Genomic DNA, 24,789 nt, shown 5'->3' on the forward strand with positions numbered 1-24,789 from the left:
ACAAATCATGCTTTCCTCCAAGAATCACTGGATCTTATGGAGGAGCTCCGAGAAGCCTTGCAGCTTCGTGTTGCGTCCTACCGGCAAAATGTGGCCAGATATTTCAACTCCAAAGTGAAAGATAGGAAATTTGGGGTCGGAGACTGGGAAGGCCCATACCAAGTCGAGAGCATTGTGTGTCTTGGGACATACAAACTGGCCCGACTGAGCGGGGAGCTTGTGCCCTATGCTTGGAATGCTGAGCATCTTCACCGGTATTACCAGCAATATGAGCAATGTATTTTCTAAATTTTGTTATCATTTGTAGCCTCCGCGCACAGTAATGGAAATTGTTTGTACAAAACACGATAGGTGAAATTTAGAGAATTTGCTTGTATTTTTTTAGTTTTAGTTTATTTACATTTACTACTCGAGGAGTACTCGTTCACTGGCCAGGACAAGTGAATGAAATATAGTCTTCGATCTCTTGGGGGCATAGCTGGATCATCTCGTAAGGCAACCACTCGCGGAGCAGTACCTATGGAACTAAGCTTACCATGAGTAGAGTAAAGCTAGTGTCAACGCTTCCGATAACGAAATAACCTAGGGATCTAGGCCTAGTAAGAGTGAGGTAGACCTAGCATTATAAAAGTATAAGTAGCCTAAGGGCAAAGAACTCGAGTTATCTCCCGAGGACTATGCATCCGAGGATAAATAATGAGTTCTCGACTTCCAACAAGTTAATAAAATCATCCAGTCACCTGTACTCGGGTACACGCCTCGAGTTGCCATTACTTTAGCATCATAAAACTCAAGGCAACATAAGGGCAGAGAACTTGACCTATCTCTCGAGGACCATGTGCCCAAGGACTGGTAATGAATTCTCAATTTCCAAAGGGTAAAGAATAAAAATCCAAGTCACATGTACATTGGGCAACCCTAGAGTTATAATGAATTTAGCGAAAGTGGCACAAGTCTCCTAGACTAGACTCCCAAAAAATCCCAATGTGACTTCCTGAGGACCAGGTGTTCGCAAAGTAGCGCTTCATTCCCAAATCCTAAGTTAATTTGGCCTCACACTACTACAAAATTGACATGGGACGATGGTTTTAAACCGTCGTATGGACTCTCATACGTCGGTTCTAATACCGTCATCCCATGCAATGTCATGCCATGTAAAGCATGAAACGACGGTTGAAAATAAAAGTGTCATCTCCTGTCGTACATGAGACGATAGTTCTTATACAAACGTTATCTCTTGTGGAACATGAGACGACAATTTTTGTGCAAGCGTCATCCACTGCAGTAAATGAGACGACAGTTCCTACTCAAGCGTCTTCCTCTGCAGTACATGAGATGACAATTTATGTGCAAGCATCGTCCCATGCAATACATAAATGATAGTTTTGTGGAGACCGACGTCCCATGTAGAATATGAGAATTTTTTCATTTCTTTATTTTCAACCACTATATTCATTTATAATTTCTGTAACTACAACATAGTTCAGAAAAAATCAATAGGCCGATTAAATCAATAGGACTCGGTATGTTCCAAATTTAAAAATTACAAAATCAAAATATACACTTAGAATAACTATGTAAGTGCTAACTAAATACTGCAATTAGTATATTTTTTAATTCAGATTTAAAAAATTACTCTAGCTATGACTCATCCGCTCAAGAAGCTTGGCTGCCCATTCATTTCGAGTTTCATTAATTTCGCCTAGTGAATATGTATTATTCCCACCACACTACAAAACACAAAATAAAAAACTAAGTCAGAAATTAAATCTAATAGAATTGTAGTTCAATAATAATAAATGCACTTACATTACTAGTTAGTCATCGCATGTGTATCTCATTCAAGCAATAATCTTTCATCATCCTTATGATATAGAAGCCGCACTCTACTGATGATGTTTGACGAGGGCAATTGACTATTTTCCACTTGAAAATTTTTCATTCCTTTCGGTCTTTCTCTTAATGTGTGAAGAGACACTATATATACATCAATATGAAGAGCATATTAATTTTTTATTTCCATATCAAACCATATTATATTCTAAAATGAGTTTCAAATGTATTACCTGTTCATAAGGTTCTTCAAATCATTTGGAGGAGATTCTTTAAGATAAATTAATTTATAGACAGACAATTATTACTAAAAACAAAACTTACTCTGAGAACTTCAAATAAAATCAGATACTAACTAAAGATAACAGTAATTTCTAGGATAATATTATATCCATATTCATCTACATCAAGCACTTAAGCCTAAATAGTATTGAAATAACTTTAACAACATACTTGAGACCGAGAATAGAACTCAGCTCCGAACAGTTTCAAAAAGAATGAAAAGAGCACACATAATTGTTCTACTGAAAACGTTGATTTAAAAATAAAGGTTAAGAGAGCAAAGGGAGACCCCGTCATTTGTATCTTAAGTTTCAGGTACACTGCTTTCACCGGCCTGGTGATAATGTGTTCTGTCCTCTAGCTCCCTTGCCTCAGCACAATCTAATGTCCACTCATCCTGAATTAGAAGATTGTACAAAGTAAGACTGTAGTATCCCAATTCGAATATATTGAACTAACACTAGTACCATTAAACAAAGAATAAATGAAGATGGACATGCTTCCTCAATTTCACCAATGAAATTCAAGTTCTTATCAAGAAAATATATAAAATTGCAATTTCCTGACATTTTGTTTTTTATTTCAACAGTTATGTTGGAAAATGAGTTCCAAATTTCTTCAGAATTCTTCAAGCAAATGTCTAGCTTTGACATTAGTTTTAAGAAGCGATAAATATCATACTAGAATCCCTGGTTTAATAAAACTTTACTTGATCTTGCAAGTGCAAAGAACCTACATTTTCTATGTTTCGTTCATTAATAATAGAGATGCATTCATCATCACCAGTTCCTTCACCAGTATCAGTATTATTCTCCTCTACACCTTCTTCGATGAACTGTATATTGAAGTAATTATATTTAAGAACACTTTAAAGGCACAAATGGTATAACCAAAAATAATAAATTAGAGTAGACCATACATTCTCATTCAAACTATGAATAAACTGAAAGAAGGATGTAAAAGAGCAAATTCATCGTAGAAAAGGCATAAACTGAAAGAATGATGTAAAAGAGCACATTCATCGTAGAAAAGGAACCTTGTCTGAAGTAATATAGTAAATCTTCTACCCAAGCTAGCAAATATGAGGGACAAACTAGCATACAAAACAGGACAAATGAGAAACATAAAAGATTGCTTAATTGAGAGTAAGGTTATTTCCTCCTAATCGATGCCTTTCAAACTTACAGTAATGTTTTTGTCATCTTCATTTTTATTTCTGACTTGTTTCTATTTTAGTAACATTTAATATAATACAATTTGTAAAGCACCAATGAAGACAATAGGGGATTTTAATTTCGAACGCATACAGTGAAAACTGATTACATGATTTGTTAGTTTATATATATATATTTGTTGATACTCTCCCTACTTATTTATTTTTCCCTTTTTCTTTAATTGTCTAATTTTATATTTGTTTGTCACTTTTGCAAAAGTTGCCCTTTATTATATGGTACTCACTTCTAATCTAATTTTAGTCTCTTAAAGATGTCATTACTAAAGGATATTCATGCATATACAAACATGGGGTATATACAAATAAATTCATTTCCATACATATACAATGTAGTTATAATTGATATAGAGGCAAATAAAAGTTCAGAAGACAATGCTCTTGAAAGAAATGACACATTCAGGAGATTGTGTCATGCCTTTAATCATCAGTTTCCCATCCAACTTTTTGTTACCCAGAAGTGATAGAAGGTTAGATAACTCTTTTCCATTAGGGGTATGGGGAAAGAAATGAAAGCAAGAAAACAATAACAATTTAATTGGGGATGAGATTCAAGTAATGTACCAAAATTTGATGAGGTTGTTCCTCTAATTTAGAGATCACTTATACTTTTTGCTATTTTTCTGTGTTTCTGTTTCCTCTGATTTTCCTCGTTATGTCTTCTGATACAGAAAAGAAAAGAGATAAATAAATAAAAACAAGCACATTTTCTATTAAAAATGCCTAACATTGATTTCACACCATAATTGAAAAAAGGGCCTGATCTAGATAATTACATATTTTCACAAAATTAGCTGAAACTGTGAGCTAGAATAAAAGTTTGAAGACAAGAATATTAGAATTTGTGAGGCATCTTTGTAATACGAAGGTGCTTGTATATGCTTGGACCATAAAAAGACAAGATGAAAATCTTATCACGTCTATAACAAATGTATCTATAAATATGGTAGCAATAATGAGTATGAGCAAAAGAGAAAGAAGCCATGGCAAGTTGTAAGCTAAAATTTGGTTAAGAGAATAAGCAAATTTTGTTTTCAAATTATTGGCCCTATTCAAATATTCTAAAGAATTTGCACCTAGAAATAATCACAAGATTCTGAGAATAGCAGCAACATACTATGCGTATAAACTCCACTTCGTAATAAACTTTTATCTAAAAGAATTTAGTGAATGGAGTTTAAATTAGTAATAACAATGTATCAATGCATCATCCACATGTTGGATTCTCAATAAGGAGGTACTAATGAATGTGATAACACATACAGACACACAAGTTCATGACCCTACATAATATGATGTTTTAAACACATATGTTAGTATATTCAGTCTAACTTAATAATGCATAATTGATTACAGAAATTAAGAATTTCATTACCTGCATTTGCTCCAGCAAAGATTCCATACCAAAGATCATCTGTGATAAAAGATGTTTCCCTCTCCACAGCTCCCAAATATACCCCAGGTCCAAGGCTTGGTGGTAAAGGATGAAACATTTTCTGGTTTGGATAATCTAAATCAATAGCCACATGTCGATTAGTGAGGAAACCAACCTGTCGATTTCCAGTTCGACTTCTAACAATAGCACCCAAGGTTCCATAAGTCTCTTGGCTTGCAACCTAGACAGGAATGAAGCAATTTGGCAATAAAAGAATTAAAAGTTTATTTGAACGGTTTATGACATGTATAGGGAGGATAAAATAACTCAATTTCAAGAATTCATGATACGTCAAAATGAATATTCAATTTCTAAAATAACATATGTCCATCAATATCAGTATAATCCAACCATTACATCCATGGTGAGTTTAATCAAACCAACCTGCAGTGTTTGACACAGGCAAATATAATACAGAGAATATGACCCATCAATAATAACTTTATTTATCAATTATAGATCAGTGAAGCTTGTTTGAGGGAGACTAAAAGAAACACCGTCAATAATAAAACTTGTTCTCAAGAACATATTAGCAACTGAACATATCATAAGACATCCGAAACCCAATGACAAGTCATTGACATTTTTTTCTTCTTTATTTTAAGAAGCAGTAAAATATTATCATACATAAGAAAAAGGTATAAAGAGATAAAGAAAGATGTCTTCTTAGGTACAACAAGAAATCCACTCGCTAAAGAAATTAGAAAAATAAAAATCCTTTGAGCTCTTTACACCAAAAAGCCAGATGAGAAGTGATTGACCTAATATATCCAAAAAGACTCCAATTTTTTAATTCAAACCCATAGAAAAGTAGGCCATAACATATATTGAGTTACATAATAACTGAACGTGTGAAAACTTTGGTTTAATTTTTTATAAGAAAAAAGAAAACAAGACATATGTCTTTGTTGTAAATAAGCTTCCTTTTCCCAACACTTTGGTATCGTTGATTCATCCCCAAAAAACAGATGATAAAAAAAAAGTTCTTTTGTTGGTTCTAAATGACCACGACATTGAATTGAAAGGACCAACAAAACAAAACCACTGAGAAATTATCAATTACAGATTGATCTAACTTGCCAATACTATATTTACCATGGATTGACATAAGAACCAATTAGTAACACATCTACATTTGGGAAATCTTATAGAAGGAAAGGACATATGATGACGGAGTGGCTTCTTTTAACACTGTACTTTATTGACCTGTGACCAATGTAAAAGCTTAATCAACACATATTGTAATTTTTAGCTGAGAACATATCTCAAATCTAGAAAGCCAAATGAGAATTGAAAAACGACAAATGACAAAACAATCCCATTGCCTAACATAATTAACTGTGAAGCAGTAGTATAGAGGGCCATGCCCACACATTGTAAAAGCTATCAAAGGCTACGAACATACAAATAAAGCAATCAATCAGCCTGTGGAAGAACCAGAAAGAAGTTGCTAAGTTTCACTAACCAAAACGATCTTCAAGCAATGACATAACCACTAATAAATAGGTCATAGTCTACAACATCAAGAAAAAAATGTTCACAAGGTTTAACGAGGGACAAATGTAAAAGATAACTTAAGGAAATATAGAAGGAAATAATTAAATTCCTTGTAAAACCATAAGGAATAACAGAATTTATGGTCATCGTTGTACTTTGAACTGAATAATAGAATCAATGCTGTTCTGGCCATTTTATGGACATTATGGTCAGAAAGGAACAAGAGATTTTTTGAAGATTGTATTGAGTTCATATAGCATCAAATCAAGTTTTTGGTAGCAGTTTGGGCAAGACAAACTTCAGACTTTAAATGCATTGTTTTCTGACTTGGGAATCAAAGACTGTTCTGTAATTTCCTTTAGATTTTGGTGATTATGGGGATTATTTGACAGAATTGTCACGACTTTTATTGCTTTTTAGATAATGATACAATGTCTTTATTTAATAAAAAATAAAATACCAAAGTAAAAACTGTAAAGAATATGAAAGTGATCAGAAAATCATTACTGATTTTAGTCCTTATTTTCCAAGATACATTTCCACAAAACAAAGGAATGCATAATCTTTAGATTGGAGAGGAATCTCAGCCAGGAAATGAAAATACTGCTCTGGTATCTAGCAAAGTAGAGGAAAAATAAACATACTTAATTCTTTAAATTTAGAGCCTTAAAAGTAATAGGGATCAGCAAGGAATAATCCCACAAAATCCTCAAAATTTGACTTTATCCCAAAGAACTCTTCTTTCTCATACAATCTCCATTAAATAAAAAGGCTCTTCATTGTTTCAATCCATAGACAAACAAGATCCAAAACAAACACCATCCATCACAAAATTCATTAAGTAGAACTCTAAACAAAAACACTGTTTCATTGATCAAATTAAAATTTCTTTCAACTATGACACAATTCTTTACTACCAAGGCAAAGGCACGGAAACTCTTTATAGGCAAGTTTCATTAAGCACTTTTCAAAAAGTTCATATGACCTACAGGCTGCAGAACTCCTACCATTAAGCATTTTAATTAAATCATAATCATAGTATATATGACAAAAAATGATAAGGTTGGGTTGTGTGCAGATTGAAAAACCATAGTACATTCTTATTTGAAATGAAAGAAAATTCCCACCAAAATATTAATACTGTCCCACCAACAATAATCTTCACTAAACATAAATAACTTGACTTTAAGATAGGATAAATCCTACCCAAAAATGCTGATACAACATTAAGATCTTAGCAACCTAAATATGTAAAATGCAAACATGAATTTTTGTCAAGGAGAAGAAGAATACCTGGGAACCAGAACCAATGCATGGATCACTTCCCCTCAATCCATCTACAAGCTCTGTATATAGTTGTTCCTTGGGAGTTGCAGCAGGTGCACCATAATAGGAAAACTCCACAACATCAACATCACACCATACACCTCCTGGCCTCTGGCCCAAATGGAAAATTGCATTTTATTTCAGAAAACAAAAGAAAAACTTACAGCATTACAAAGGACTTAAATAGGCCTACATGTTAAAAAACATTCTAATTTCTGCCAATATTTTTCTCGAGAAATATGAAAACATCAAGCTCAAAATGACATCTCTTGCCAAAAGAACAAAATGGTTATTTATGACTTTTAAACTTTCTGCATAAACTAGCTGTACATCCAAATTTAGAAAATAGTTGGTGATGATTGAGGTATGTACAATTATGTTTCAAGTGAATAGAAAAATTAGACATTGACCTTTGTCTCTTTTCAAAAAAAAAAAAAGAAGAAGAAGGTAACAAATGACACATAAAAGGAAAACTGAGTGAAATATTTTAAGATAGGTACGTAATGACAATAAGATACCTCAAGAGCAGCAGGCAGGCAGTGTAAATGGTTGAGCCATTGCCTGTGAACTTTACGAGCAACAAAGACAAGAATAGCAGGAATATCGGTTAGCACGCCCCTTCGGATTCTAAACCCAATTGTTGTACCAAGACTAAACCAACGCAAAATTTTGCTATGGAATGCTCTAATAGTCATCAACTCTAGCAAGGTGGTAGCTTGCTGCCCTTTTGGCAAACCAAAAGTCTCAGGCAGAACACCTTTCTGCAAGTTTCCAAAATAATTGGCCCTATCTTCCGCTGCATCAATTAATCGACTTGAAGTTGGCCATGAGAAATAGGCGGAATTACTCTCAGAGTGCTGATCAGCTGAAGCAAAAGGCTGGAGAGGAGAAGGACTGGATGAGGGAAAATTAGGATGACCACTGTAATTGCGATCCAAATCCAGAGCAGAATCCTCTAAATGAGTTGATCCAGAAGGATGAAATCTTAAATCTAATCTGATCATGTCCATCATTCAGCTCTCCTGTGTGATTTAGATTCAACATTTATCAGAAAATGAATCTAAAGATATAGTTGATAAGCCCCAGCTCCCATAGGTGTGTGTATATATATATATTTATATACATCACTTTTATCTTTATATTAAATATTTCAAAATGGTGTTTAAACTTAAACCGAAGAACATAAAATATCATAAATTCATTAACAAATGCTATACTAAGTTGACATCTACCCCAGCACCATATCAAATTTAAGGACCGATAAATCATTATTCCATACTGAACACTACAAGTAAAATTGTGATAAAAATGCTTCTACAACAAACTTTACGCTACCTCTTCTCATAAAGTACTAGCATAACCTTCGGACGTCCACTTCTGTAAGCATGTCGATAGGATGCAGTCTTGTGATTTAGTAGTATTTTAGTATATGGCTTTTTGCTTCACAAACCAAAAGAGGAAAGATCCAAAATCTCAAACAGGCAACATGTATGCACATATACAAAATATAAAATCTACATAGACTGTCCGAGCGAGAATAAGCTTCTAACAAAACTTAAACAATGCTTGACTTTCTCTTTCTCTTAGTGTTGTTTTTTTAGCGTTTCTTTCTAGCTCATTTGCATTTGAGGTTGTGCCCAAAAGGATAAAACACAACTTAGAATAATTGATATTCTACTCAAACTCCCCGAAGAATTTCCAACACTCATGTCATCATGTCTAAGTGTACCTCACATAAATGTCATGAACTCAAAACAAGGTCTTAACTTCAATAAAGATCAAATCATTCTCTTTAAAGCAAATTTTTTTTCAAATGAAGTAATGCAAATTGAGATTGTTAAAGAATCAAATGCAAATTTGGAAGAATTAACATTTCTTTAGGAACAATCACACCTCTTTAATTGAGAGACTAACAAAATAATTGAAATAATTTATGAATAGCACTTGAATAAATAAAAAAAAATCAGAGTTCTTTCATCAATTTATTAACACTGTCATATACCTCCTTCAGAACAAGATATTAACTAACCCATATGCAGGAAACCATCTATAAGCATTGTGGTAGAAGAATCTGCATAACAGAAGCAAATATAGCATAAGAACACATAAGAATAAATCTATTAATTAACTAATACAACATGCAACAACCAATGTGATGATCAAAAACACATATTTTTATCGTTTTATTATTGAATTATATGTTAAATCTTCAAATCTCAAAACACAAAACACATCAAACCAAAGTAATTGAACCAAATTGAACAAACCCAAAAAAGAAATAAATATCTACTTCACAATCTCATACCCAAATTACGCACAAAAAATGAACATATCCAAAACAATCTAACACAAACAAAGAAGAAAAAAAATCAATCTTGGTGTTGTCAAGAAAACTCTCAGCTGTAATGACACCTTGAGCACCCAAAAATAATTCCTACACAATATCAAGATCCTATAATGACACCTTAACACCAATAATAAACATTTATGCACTCCAACTCAGGAAAAACAATGAAACAAACAGCTGGTATGCACAGAAAAGAATTAAGAACAACAACTCTTCAAACAAGTTCTTTAAAACTCAACAAGAACCAGCACTTTAATCTTTTATGTACACCCGCTCGATCAACAAGAACCATTCAACAAGAACCAGAGTGTATTCTCTTAATTAAAAATAATTCCAACAAAAAATATATATATACTGACTATATTTAAAGTATTTTCTCCATATTAAATTGAATTTGAAAAAAAAAATTTCCTCATAAACAATTGGAGGTTTGCCTAGTTTACCCCATGGTGGCCTTGTTCTTGCATCAGCGGGGTCACCTGGTTCTTGCCGAGGCTGGGTGGGAAGGAGAGCATCTCGACGTTATGGAGAGAAAGACGAGAGCTGAGTTCTTGTAGAGGCTGAGTTCTTGCAGAGGCTGAGTGAGAGAACGAATCGAGGGGGCTGAGTGTGAGAGAGAATAGATCGAGCGGGTGAGCGTGAGCATGAGAGAAAAATGATTGAGAGGTTGAGTTTGAGTGAGATCCAGAGAAGCCAACTGGTAGAGACTATAGAATTAAAAGATTAGGGATTTTTCTTCTTTTGTTAATTTCATTTGGGGCTAAGTGGCTGTGTATTTCAATTTCAATTTTTTTTTTATAAAGTTTCATTATTTTATTAGACTTATTAAACGTGTAATACACAATTAATTTATGTCACTCATTACTTTCAAAAAAAAAATTATATCACTTATTAAACATGTAAACTTTTTTTTTTTCTCTTTTTAAGGAATAATCTTTTTTTTACAATATTAAATTTTTTTTATATAAATTATTTTTAGTTTCAAAAAAATAAGAAACATGCATGAGTAACATATCTTAATATTAGACATATAATGTTTTTATTTGATTTAAGTTTTAAGTATTATTAATATAATATAATTAATTAAAAGTATAATATTATATATAAAAAATTAACAACTAATTAAAGTATTAATAGATATGTCTAGACAATATTTTTTATAAATATTAAAATATATACGTGATCCAATAATATTAAGTATATTTAATATTAAGACCCTTTAAAAAAGGCTTATTAGGATTTTTTTTTCCCCGGACTATTACCACTACCAAATCGTGCCTCCTGAATTTTTTGGCCTGTTAAAAATTCTCCCTGAACTATTCATGTTATTGAAATGTGGGACTTCCGTCCACTTTTGCTAACCAAATAGTGATATGGCGACACTGGAGTGCTGATGTGGATTGCTATGTGTATAATTTAAAAAATAGATAGGATTTTACCCCCCAAACTATTACCGTTACCAAATTATGCCCCTCGAACTCTAAAATTTAAAATTTAAACAATATTTTGAAAATTAATAAGAAAATATAAATAGCATTAAACTAAAAAAACCATTTAAATTAAATTAAATCATACAAAATAAAAACTTAAGGCAACACCAAAGTTGAATGTCGCAAGGGACCCATATGAGCCCAGTCTGTCGACGATGTCACTACCCTCATTTTGACGCATGCTCAACACCCAAGCCAATTTTTTGTCACCATCAATTTTTTTTTTTTAATTTTAATGGTTTTTTCCTTTTTTTAATATTCAAAAGATTGTTTAATTTTAAAATTTTAAAAATCAGGGGGCATAATTTGGTAATGGTAATAGTTCAGGGGGCAAGAATCATATTTATTATTTATATTATAAACGAAGCATTGACGTGGCAATACCACATCGGCCACCAAACTACCACATCACCATTCCATTAGCGAAATTGGACGGAAGTCCCACATTTTAGTATTGTGAATAATTCAGGGGGAATTTTTATCAAGTTAAAAAATTCGGGGGCACGATTTAGATTGGTAATAGTTCAGGGGAAAAAAATCCTAATAAGCCTTAAAAAAATAATAATAATAAGACAACGCACATGAGACAACAATCTGAGTAGAGCTGTCTAATTATGTTAAAAATAAACATGTGACGACATTCTTCTAAGAACTGTTGTCTAATGTAAGTTTTGTTGTGCATGGCACGACGGTTATAGAGAGTCAGTCTTCATATGTTTATTTTTAACATGAGAAGACATGTCTACTAAAAACGTCGTCTCATGTGTGTCATCTAAGTACAGTTTTGTAGTAGTGTCATGAGCTCCGAGTCGCTTAGGACTCAAGGACAGGTATCAAGTGCTATAACTTGGTAGCGTCCTAAAGTTACTTTTGAGGACTAAGTGCCCTCGAAGCAACACTAAGCGTTAAAAGGCCCAAAGAACTAGTGGCATCAACAGGGCTCGAGTTGCCAAGTGTAGCATCTGAGAATTTTACTTAGTTAGATGGTAGTAGCTTGTGCTGTATTATTTTAGTTTTCGTTGTTATTTGTTCAAGCCAGGCTTTATTTAGAAACTCATAGAGATAGTTATGGATTATATAAGTTTAACCTATAATTTAGAAATATTAATTTTATCATAAGGTTTGATTATTGAAGCTGGTCCTAGAAATATTATTTATTATAACCTACGGTTTAGATAGAATAATTAATGATGTGACATTTGTCACATGTATGTTTATTAAGGATTTAAGGATTTCAGATGAATAAATTAATCAAGGTTAAACCTAGGAAGTCTAGAACCGTCCCTCAGATGTTAGGATCTTGTATTACTCAGTCAAAGCGGTTTAAACAACTTCAAGTGTGTTGAAATATTATTATAACCTACGGTTTAGATAGAATAATTAATGATGTGACATTTGTCACATGTATGTTTATTAAGGATTTAAGGATTTCAGATGAATAAATTAATCAAGGTTAAACCTAGGAAGTCTAGAACCGTCCCTCAGATGTTAGGATCTTGTATTACTCAGTCAAAGCGGTTTAAACAACTTCAAGTGTGTTGAAAGTGTGCAAAAATGTGTTTAATATATCAGCGTAAGCCGATATATCGCAGCTATAGGGGCCAATATATCGCCTATGATGATACAGAAAACACGTTGACTTCTCTCAAACAAAACCACAGAGCCTCAGTTATATGGGGGAGGTGATATATTGCTTATAGGGGGCGATATATCAACTCCACTTGCTTTTTTTGAAAGTCCGTGGAATCCGAGCTAGAAGCAGCCCTCAACAACTTGGACTTGCTCTTGAATGATTTTGACCGAGTTCTAGGCATCTGTTGAGCATAAAATTCAATTTTTATTCAATTATTTATTCATTTTAGTGGGAGTTAGTTTCACTCCTTGAACTCTATAAATATGACCTTTCACTCAGCCATTTGCATCATCATTCAAACATTTTTCAGAGCCTATAAGCTGCTAAATTCGTTCCTGAGAGAAACACTAGGGTTTTGGGGTTAAAAAAGCTTTCAAATCTAAGCTTTTATAAACACTTGGGAAGTAAGCTAGAGTGTGATTTCGGTATTCAGGTGTAGATTGAAGTTCTAAGTTGTCTAAGGTACTCTTAATCCTCAAGTTTAGTTCATTATAGTTCCTCTTATTCTTTTCTTTTTTTTCAAATCCGAACTTGTTATAATGGCTTTTGGTTAGGTGTTTGATTTTCTTGAAACTTAAGGTTTTCAGTAAGTTCTTTTCTTGATGGTTTATATCTTCTTTTCTTTAGGAAACTTATGATTTTACTATTTGGTTTTAGGAGTTTCCAATCCCGCACTTATCTCCAATAGCCCAATTTTTGGTAAGGAAAATAGGTTAGATTTTATGTGCTATGTTTATATGCTATGTGCTTTATGTATATATGTATGTTTTTTTTTTTTTATGTTTGTAGTCGATTGGGAAATATGGTTGCTTAGATAGCAAATAAGCCAATCACGAGATTTTTATCATTATCATAGACTTTAATTGTGTTTAAACCTACCTCTAATTAGTAGCAAGAGGACCTATATGGTTTCTATCACATACTACAGTAATGAGTTAATGGCCATTAATTTGTAGTCTTATATTTAATGTTTTTACGTCTTATGTTTTATGTTATGCTTTAGTAGTTTTTCCTTACTGGGCATTAGGCTCATTCATTTTTATTTAGATGGTGCAGGAAAATGAACATGGAAGGCAGGAAGGATTCTAGGTGGCTTTGGCATGTGTATTGGGAGAGGACTGAAGGAATGGACCGATGGAATCGGTCGAGGATGATGTTCATGTTTCAAGTCTTTTTATTTATGTATTTATGATTTCCGCATTTATTATTTGAACATTTAATTACAGGTTTTGTTTTCTTTATTATATTATGTAATAACAATGGGATCCCGTATTTTGAATTTTCTATAATAAATTTCTATTATTTTATGTATGTATTCGAAAATAATAGTTATGTCTTAGTAGTTTTAATGGTCTGAGGTCTTTAAGTTAGTCGGGTCATTACAGTTGGTACCAGAGCCACGGTTCATATGCATGAAGTTCTCCTTGATACACATGCAAAAGCTCCGGATCTAACCACCAATGTAAGTGTTTATGTTATGAATATTATGTTTATGTTAAAATCTAACATTTTAGTAATTATGTTTTCAGTCAAAATGAAAGGAGCTTTGACTTATCAAGATATCTGCGCCATTAAGGCATTGAAAAGGGTGAGAGAGCCAAGGGATACAATAGGAGTGCTAGAAAGAATCACTAAAAAATTGGTCAAATTTCACAAGGAGATAGTTCACCTTCAAATCACTAGGCAAATTATGATGAGAGCCATGGAGCAATATGTCCTAGTAATTATACTTTTTAAAGATATGCCTTATGTGAATTCAAAATTGGAAGAATTATTGGAAACTATGGATGATGAAGATGACTTACTGGTAGCCATGAGATGTTATTTTCTTATACTTAGGTTTACCTATAGGTTTGAGATTCAATTTACCAATGAACAAAAGAATAATATCCTAATGAATATTCCCCGTGGTAGTTTCGAGGCTTATGATATTGATGATTACGAGGAAATAACTGATGATATGCTAGATGAAGGGTTAGATGTAGAAAATCTTGATTTTTAGAAATTTCACCATAGTTATTATTAGTATTGTTTCTTTATTTATTATTATTGTAATAAGTGAAAATATTTTTTTCTTTTCCAAATGAATAAAGTTGTTATTTTTTTAAATGGCATGCTTGAGTTTGATTTTTGGTTTTTGAAATCATAATTAACTTAGAATAAATTCAATAAATAATGACTGAGTTCAGTGAGGGTGGATACAAATCAATGGACCGGGTTCTGTATTGAGATTTTAGGGGGCCATAGTAGTGGGAACGATTTTACTGATCCCAACCATCTCTCAATATGATTAACTTTGGAACAACGACAAGTTTCGAGCCTGAGAATTAACATATAAGGTGGTTTGAAACAGACTTAGAAAATAATAAAGATGGCTTAATAGTCTAAGTATAGAAACACACCCTAATTTATAAAGATGGCTTACATAATTTTCATAAGACATCATAACTGATAGGTCCAAGTTATGTTTGCCTAGACAAAGTTTTTCCTTTTAAACTATTAGGCTAAGTTCTAACATGTTTTTCTCGACTGTTAGAACTTTGCTGAAGATGTCGCTTTGAAGGTCTACACACATAAACAACAATGCCCCCAACACTGCCAACGAGACTCACGAGGTCCCTCCAGTCCGAAGAAGGGGAAAATGTACTGCCACTGTTGGTAATAGAATTGCAGCACCTCCAGTTAACAACAACGCTGAAATTATTTGCTTACGGCAACAAGTAGAAGAATTACTGCAGCAACAATGACAACAGCCTCAGCCAGCGGCTCAAGCACTCCTGCAAGAGCATAATGTTGGATATTTATATGGGGGATGGCTGATGGAAAATTATGTGCCTTATCCAGCTTAGTACATAGAGCCAGTGTACGGGCGTTTCTGAAAGCAGCACACTCCAAATTTTGAATGGACTACCGATCCCTTTGAGGCTGAAGGGTGGCTCAGGAATGTAGACTCTCAATTCTGGCACACATGAACCTCAGCAATGCAAATCACATATCCTGCGTTTCTTCTCTATTGAAAAAGGATGCCAAAATCTGATGGGATTTGGTACAACAGACTTATGATATCACCGCCATGACTTGGGCCAGATTTGTGGAGCTGTTTCACCAAAAGTACTACAACTCGGCAATCATCGCTATGAGAGTGGAAGAGTTCGCTAGTCTGAAGTAGGGCAATTTGATGGTAGTCGAGTACGCTCTACAATTTGATCGTCTTGCAAAGTTTGCACCAAAGTTGGTCCCGAATGACTACTTGAGGGTTACCAAGTTCACCAAGGGACTCAGACCCAAGATTGAGTTAGGAGTCAAGCTTGCAAATCATGGAACCACTTCTTACACCGATGTTTTGGAAATGGATATAGAGGTGGAAAGGCTCCAAGAAAATGTTAACAAGGAGGAGGAAAACAAGTCTGAACCCAAGCAACAAAATCAGACTCAGAATGGTTGAAACCACAACAACAACGGGCATAACGATAATGGGCAGAAAAGAAAGCATCCCGATAATAAGCAGAATGACGCTGACAAAAGAGCACAAACCAATAACGGTAATAATAGACCGGGTTATGTGGAATACCCTCATTGCTCCAAGTGCCAGAAAAGGCATCCTGCGGAGTGTCGTGCAAACAGCAAGGGTTGTTACAATTGAGGCTAGGAAGGTCATCTGAAAAGAGATTGTCCACAACTCAAAACAGAAGAAAAGAAGGACAACAAGATGGTTCAAGCCAGAGTCTTCGCCTTGACTCAGGGAGAAGCCAAAATTATTGAAAAGGTGGTCACAGGTCAGTTTCCTATCCTTGGTAATATATGTTTAGTATTGTTTGATTCGGGAGCAACACACTCATATATCTCATTAGGAATGATATAGAAATTAGACAAACCTTGTGAAAGATTTAGAACTAGGTTTGTTACGAAATTGCCTTCGGGTGAAACCGTCCTATCATCACAAATAGTACGAGGAGTACCGATCAAAGTCGAGGGCACGAAGCTAGAAGGAGACCTAATGAAGCTAGAGATCAAGGACTTTTACATAATAATGGGCATGGACTGGCTAGCAAGACATGGCGCAACCATCAGCTGTAGACGCAAGCAAGTGACTTTCGAAACTCTTGAGGGTCAAAAACTATGTTTTATGGGAAAGGTTTCAGGACTACGGACACCACTTATTTCATCTCTCAAAGCTCAGAGGATGATATAGAAAGGATGTCACACATTCTTAGAAAGCGTCACAGATGTGGCACGGGAAACACCATTAACGGTTGGAGACATCCGCATTATAAAGGAATTTCCAGAGATATTTCCTAACGATTTACCAGGGTTACCCCCTACTCGAGAAATTGACTTGACAATTGAACTAGTACCAGGAATCGAGCCTATCTCAAAGGCACCATACTAGATGGCACCTACCGAACTCAAGGAGTTGAAAATGCAGTTACAAGAGCTCTTAGACTTGGGATTCATAAGACCGAGCCATTCGCCATGAGGGGCAACGGTTCTATTTGTGAAGAAGAAAGATGGAAGCCTGCAAATGTGTATCGATTTCTGCGAGCTGAACAAGGTGACAATTAAGAACAAGTACCCACTACCCCTGATCGACGACTTATTTGATCAACTTCGAGGCGTGACTATATTTTCAAAGATTAATCTATGGTCCGGTTATCACCAGCTCAAGGTAAGCAAAGAAAATATACCAAAGACAACTTTTTGGACTCGAAACGGACATTACGAGTTCCTAGTTATGTCTTTTGGTCTTTCCAACACTCCAGCCGCATTTGTGGACTTAATGAATCGGGTCTTCAAGGATTACTTGGAAAAATTTGTTGTGGTATTCATTGAAGATATATTGGTGTACTCCAAGGATGAAGTCAAGCACGATGAACATTTAAGACTGACCATGCTGTGACTAAAGGAGCATCAACTTTACGCCAAGTTTAAGAAATGCAAATTTTGGCTATCATAAGTAGCGTTCCTCAGTCACATAGTATCCAAGGATGGAGTCGTAGTAGACCCAACTAAGGTAGAGGCTGTGAAGGATTGACCAAGACCTAAGAATGCGTCAGAGGTTAGAAGTTTTCTCAGGCTAGCAGGCTATTATCAGAGATTTGTAGAAGGCTTTTCTAAGATAGCCACTCCGCTTACCAACCTGACCCGGAAACAACAAAAGTTCAACTGGACAGATAAATGTCAAGAAAGCTTCCAGTTGCTCAAAGATAAATTATGCTCAGCACAAGTACTTTGCATACCGACATCCAACGACAAGTTTGTAGTATATTGTGATGCGTCTAAGCAAGGTTTAGGTTGTGTGCTGATGCAAAATGAGAAAGTGATAGCCTACTCCTCAAGGCAGCTGAAGGAATATGAGAAACGCTATCCAACACATGATATGGAGTTGGTGATAGTGGTCTTCACACTGAAAATCAGGTGCCACTATCTTTATGGAGAACGGTGTGAGATTTATACGGACCACAAGATCTTAAAATATTTCTTCACGCAAAAGGAGCTCAACACGAGTCAACACAGGTGGTTGGAACTAGTAAATGTCTATGACTGCGTAATTCTATACAACCCAGGAAAGGCAAATGTAGTTGCAGATGCATTAAGCCAGAAGAGTTACAGAAATGTGGCAGCATTATCTGGAATTGAAAAGCCACTTCAACAAGAGTTGATTAATGTCGGGATAGATATAGTCATGGGTCAACTGGCTAACTTATCCATCCATTCAAGTTTACTAGATGATATACGGATTGGGCAAGGGCATGATGACACACTATTATCGCATATGGCTATAGTTAAAGAAGGCAAGACTACGAATTTCTCTATATCAGGAAAGGGGTTCTTAAGATATAAGGGTCAGGTATGCATGCTGAATGACCATGGAATTAAGATGAAGATTTTAGAAGTGGCACACACTACCCCATATTCTTTTCACCCGGGATCGACCAAGATGACTCACGACCTTATGGCACTATATTGGTGGCCGGGAATGAAGAAAGACATAGCAAAATATGTGTCCAAATGCCTAATATGCTAGCAAGTAAAGGCAGAACATCAGTGACCCACAGGCTTATTGCAACCACTTAGTATTCTGGAATGGAAGTGGGAAGACATAGCCATGGTCTTCATGACAGGAATACCACGAACAAGTAAGCAACATGACTCGGCTTGGGTTGTGGTAGATAGACTCACCAAGTCATCTCACTTCCTTCCTGTGAAGACTATGTACATTGTAGACCAGTACGCATGCATTTATGTTCGAGAAATTGTACGACTGAATGGAATCCCTAACAACATAGTGTCTGATAGAGGATCGGTGCTCACATCAAGATTTTGGGGAAGCTTGGAGCAAGCCATGGGTACTAAGCTAAGTCTCAGTACGAAATTTCATCCTCAAACCGACTGACAGTTCAAGTGTACCATATGGATTTTAGAAGATATGTTGCACGCTTGTGTACTTGACTTTGGAGAATCACGGAGTAAGTATTTGCCACTTATAGAGTTCTCCTACAATAATAACTACCAGGAAACTATCGTATGGTACCCTATGAGCTACTTTATGGAAGGAAATACTGGTCGCCGTTACATTGGGACGAGGTAGGAGAATGACAACTTCTTGGACCCGAGGCTATTAGAGAGGCTCAAGACGCAGTGGAACTAATAAGAAAGTGTACGCTCACTGCTCAGAGTCGACAAAAGAGTTATGCGGATGCCAAGTGACGAGATGTGGAATTCAAAGTCAAAGATCATGTCTTCTTAAGAATATCTCCTATGAAAGAAGTGAAGTGGTTTGGGAAGAAAGGCAAACTTAGTCCCCGGTATATAGGTCCTTTTGAGATATTGGACAAGGTGGGACCAATAACATATAGATTAGCCCTACGAACAACTCTAGTAGATAGCCACAATGTGTTTCACATATCAATGCTACGTAGATATTTGTCAGACCCATCCCACGTTCTCAAGTATGATATGTTACACTTAAAAAAGATTTAAGTTATGAGGAACGACCAGTTACCATCCAAGAGAAGGGGATAAAAGAATTATGGTCTAAGAGTATTCCGATAGTCAAGGTCTTATGGAGTAATAGTACAGAACGGGAGGCAACGTGGGAATTGGAGGAAGACATCCGAGCACGGTATTTGGAATTGTTTGGCAAGTAAATTTTGGGGACGAAATTATTTTAAGTAGGGGAGAATTGTAGCGTCTCTAAATTTTACTTAGCTAGATAGTAGTAGCTTGTGCTGTAGTATTTTAGTTTTCGTGGTTATTGGTTCAAGCTGGGATTTATTTGGAAACTCATAGAGATAGTTATGGATTATATAAGTTTAACCTATAGTTTGGAAATATTAATTTTATCATAAGGTTTGATTATTGAAGCTGGTTCTAGAAATATTATTTATTATAACCTAAGGTTTTGATAGAATAATTAAGGATGTGACATTTGTCACATGTATGTTTATGAAGGATTTAAGGATTTTAGATGAATAAATTAATCCTTGAATCCTTCCCTCAGATGTTAGGATCTCGTATTACTCACTTAAAGTGGTTTAAACAACTTCAAGTGTGCTGAAAGTGTGCAAAGACGTGTTAATATATTAGCGTAAGCCGATATATCACAGCTATAGAGGTCGATATATCGTATATGATAATACGGAAAACACATCGACTTCGCACGAACGAAACCACGGAGCCTCGGGAATAAGGGGGAGGTGATATATCGCCTATAGGGGGAAATATATTGGCTCTACTAGCATATTTTGAAAGTCCATGGAATCCAAGCTAGAAACAGCCCTAAAAAACTTGGACTTGCTCTTGAACGATTTTGACCGAGTTATGGGCATCTGTTGAGCAGAAAATTCAATTTTTATTCAATTATTTATTCATTTTAATGGGAGTTAGTTTCACTCCTTGAAATCTATAAATAAGACCCTTCACTCATCCATTTGCATCATCATTCAAACACTTTTCAGAGCCTCCAAGCTGCTAAATTCGTTCTAGAGAGAAACACTAGGGTTTTGGGGTTAAAAAGCTTTCAAATCTAAGCTTTTCTAAACACTTGGGAAGTAAGCTAGAGTGTGATTTTGGTATTCAGGTGTAGATCAAATTTCTAAGCTATCTAAGGTACTCTTGATCCTCAAGTTTAGTTCATTATAGTTCCTCTTATTCTTTTCTTTTTCTTCAAATCCTAACTTGTTATAATGGCTTTTGGTTAGGTGTTTGATTTTCTTGAAACTTAAGGTTTTCGGTAAGTTCTTATCTTGATGGTTTAGATCTTCTTTTCATCTTATTTTCTTTAGGAAACTTATGATTTTACTATTTGGTTTTAGGAGTTTCCAATCCCGCACTTGTCTCCAATAGCCCAATTTTTGGTAAGGAAAATAGGTTAGATTTCATGTGCGATGTGCTATGTGCTTTATGTGTAACGCCCTGGATAGCCAAGACCATTACACTGTGTGTTTATAAAAGTGCTAGACTTGCTAATCAAGTCGTTTAATTGAGAACGTGTACTGAAACTATAAAGGAACTAGGGTTAAAATGTTTTGGTCTCAAAAGTCACATTTTTCATAAAGAAACATTTCCTGTTTACACGGGATCCCAAAAATGTTAAGTTTGAAACTGTTTACAAAAGATTCAAGGACTAAATATAGTATTAGCCATATTAAGGCAAAACAGACAATTAGCCAATCCCTGTTCTGATCCACTCCTCGGCCATGGCGACCGAACAGCCGGCTATGTACATTTAGCCCCGCAGCTCCCCATCTCAGGACTGGTTTAACTTGCCCTTGCCTTTACCTGCACCACGTAGCACCCGTGAGCCAAGGCCCAGCAAGAAAACACAACAACAGAGCATAAGCAATCAACAGTCAATTCAATATTTCATATAGCATCACATATACTTAACCATATCAACATTCCGAATAGTCAAGCATTCAGCATAACAAACATATCAGTTTATATCATACACCAAATCACATATGATAACTAGGGTTAACGCCCTCAGGCCGCACCCTCCGTTATCCCACTGACTCCAGCCCGCTTAAACTGAGTTCAGTGAATATTAAGCTGTCCTCGGCTACCAGTGGCCGAGCCGCGCCCTGTGCGCAAATATTGTGTACGGCACCCTTAGGCCGCTATCACATGTCCCATGGCATGATACCATCATTGACATAATACAAATATCGGGAGCACTTAGTCCCATCACAAACATATAACCAGGTGCAGTTTTCTTACCTTTCGATTCGCTAGCTTTGATCACTTGACTCCTTGAGCACGATCCCTCTCGAGCCCTAGCGCTCACCTAATCACAACCATAGGTCAAATTCATCATCAAACCTTAAGTCCAAAACCTAGCCTCGGGACCAATCCCGAGCCCTCGAGAAGTCCTAGTTCCACCAAACAAGGTGGTGGAATCGAACCCCGAACCCTTGGTAAAAAACCCTTGAAAACAATCCTAAAATCCCTTTCTGGAAACAGGGCAGCGCTACAACAGGATGGCGCTATAGCACTACAAGCAGAAGCAAAATCCCCCAGGAAGCATGGCCTAGCGCTACAGTGCCCAAAGGCTAGCGCTGTAGCGCTAGTCACAGACAGGCAATACCTCAATTTTCCTTCCTGCGATTTTCTCGAACCAAACTCAACCAAAACTTCTCCAAACCTTCACCAAACTCAAAAACAAGCTTATTAACACATTCCACTCATCCCAAGCACCCCAAATATTCAAAACCCAAGCACATGCATCCCTAATCTCAAAATTCACCATAGCCACTTCTAGACTTCAAAACTCAGCAGAAACCAGTCAAAACATCAAAGTTAAAAGCTCAGAGTTTATACCTTTGACGTAAATTCGACCTCAAGTTTCCTCTAGACATCTTTGGCTTGCTCTTCCTCAACTTTTGGCTCCAAATTCCCTAGAATTCCCCATCAACACAGCTTAGATACCTTTGCTAAAAACCAAAACCAGAACTGAAGGAACTGTAGAATTTTACCTTAAGTGATGGCCTATCCTTGCTAAACCCTTGCCAAATCTTCAAGCTTAGCTCAGAAACCTTATGGCTTAGTTGACCTAGCTCTCCTCTGAATTTCGCTCCAAGAAGAATGAAGAGAAATGATGAGAGAACCACAAACCGACCCTAGGAAAAGCTGTTCTGTTTTCCCTTCCTTTTCTTTTTCTTTCCACAACCTTCTACCTTTCTCTAAAATTCCCACTAAGTATAAGGCCTTAACTTATCTTATCTCTGGGAATCCAATTGACCAAAATTCCCTCCCTATTAATTCTAAACCCTTTAATCCACTTAGGGGCATTTTAGTCATTTTACCCGATTCTTGCTAATTCCTCGAGTGTCTCTAATATTTTCCGCTTACCTCCCGATACCTAGTTAATCACCAATTATATTCCTCGATGTCAAAATAGACTCCAGTATACTCACTAAATTCCCATTTATACCCCTAGGCTCGCCCCGAGCCGGGTATAAATCCCCGCCTTGACTTTTTCGCTATTCGTCTCACTAAGATCGTCTCGAGTCACAGATCACAGATATATCCACATAATAATGTGGTCTCAACAATTATCAAATATATGTATACAGTTATGCCCATAATGGCCAAAATTACGATTATGCCCTTCTAACCTAGTCAGGGCCTACATGCATACTAATACACATAGTCATGCATCTCAAATATTCAAATAGTCATATAACATGCTTTAAATCATAATCATACATTTTACTCATTAAAGTCACACATAATTCCCATTATGCCCTCCAGGCACACTAATCAAGGTCCTTAAGCCTTATTAGCGAATTTGGGTCGTTACATTATGTATATATGTATGTTGTGTTTTTTTATGTTTATAGTTGCTTGGGAAATATGGTTGCTTAGATAGCCAATAAGAAAATTGTGAGATTTTTATCATTATCGTAGACTATAGTTGTGTTTAAACCTACCTCTAAATAGTAGCAAGAGGACCTAGATTGTTTCTATCACATACTACGGTAATGAGTTAATGGCTATTAATTTGTAGTCTTATGTTTTATGTTTTATGTTTTTACGTCTTATGTTTTATGTTATGCTTTAGTAGTTTTTCCTTACTAGGCATTAGGCTCATTCCTTTTTATTTAGAAGGTGCAGGAAAATGAACATGGAAGGTGGGACGAATTCTCGGTGGCTTTGGAATGTGTATTGGGAGATGGCTAAAGGAATGGACCGATGGAATCGATTGAGGATGACATTCATGTTTTAAGTCTTTTTATTTATGTATTTATGATTTTTGCATTTATTATTTGAACATTTAATTAAAAGTTTTTTTTCTTTATGATTTTATGTAATAACAATGGGATCCCGTATTTTGAATTTTCTATAATAAAGTTATATTATTTTATGTATGTATTTAAAATAATAGTTATGCCTTAGTAGTTTTAATGGTCAAAGGTCTTTAAGTTAGTCGGGTCATTACACCAAGGCTCGAGCACAAGTCCCTAGTCACACTAACTAGGGAAATTAAGATCTAAGTCTCATAACTAAGGCCCACATATGGTGGACAATTCAAGGTTAAATAAAACAATCTTTTTCATGATGACGAATTACATTAAAAGTTGAAAGCAAAACCTTATAAATTTTAAGACCAATTTGCAGAATTACTAAACGCTAATTAATGTGTTAAGTGGTAAGGAAAAGAAGGCAAGTAAATAAGGTAGGAAAGGGCTGCTTTCAAAATTATATACTATTTTT

General features: G+C 35.4%; 1 long non-coding RNA gene across 1 annotated transcript; it reads right to left on the minus strand.

Moving 5' to 3' along the window:
* Positions 1 to 8,264: 8,264 nt before the first annotated feature.
* On the minus strand, positions 8,265 to 9,795 carry LOC133805615 (uncharacterized). Its single transcript, XR_009878988.1, has 3 exons — positions 9,607 to 9,795; positions 8,940 to 9,044; positions 8,265 to 8,626 (listed from the first exon to the last, which is right to left on the minus strand). It is a non-coding gene; the product is annotated as an uncharacterized LOC133805615 (long non-coding RNA).
* Between the last annotated feature and the right edge of the window lie 14,994 nt (positions 9,796 to 24,789).

This window comes from Humulus lupulus, chromosome 1 (assembly GCF_963169125.1).
Source record: "Humulus lupulus chromosome 1, drHumLupu1.1, whole genome shotgun sequence".
NCBI classification, from domain to species: Eukaryota; Viridiplantae; Streptophyta; class Magnoliopsida; order Rosales; family Cannabaceae; genus Humulus; species Humulus lupulus.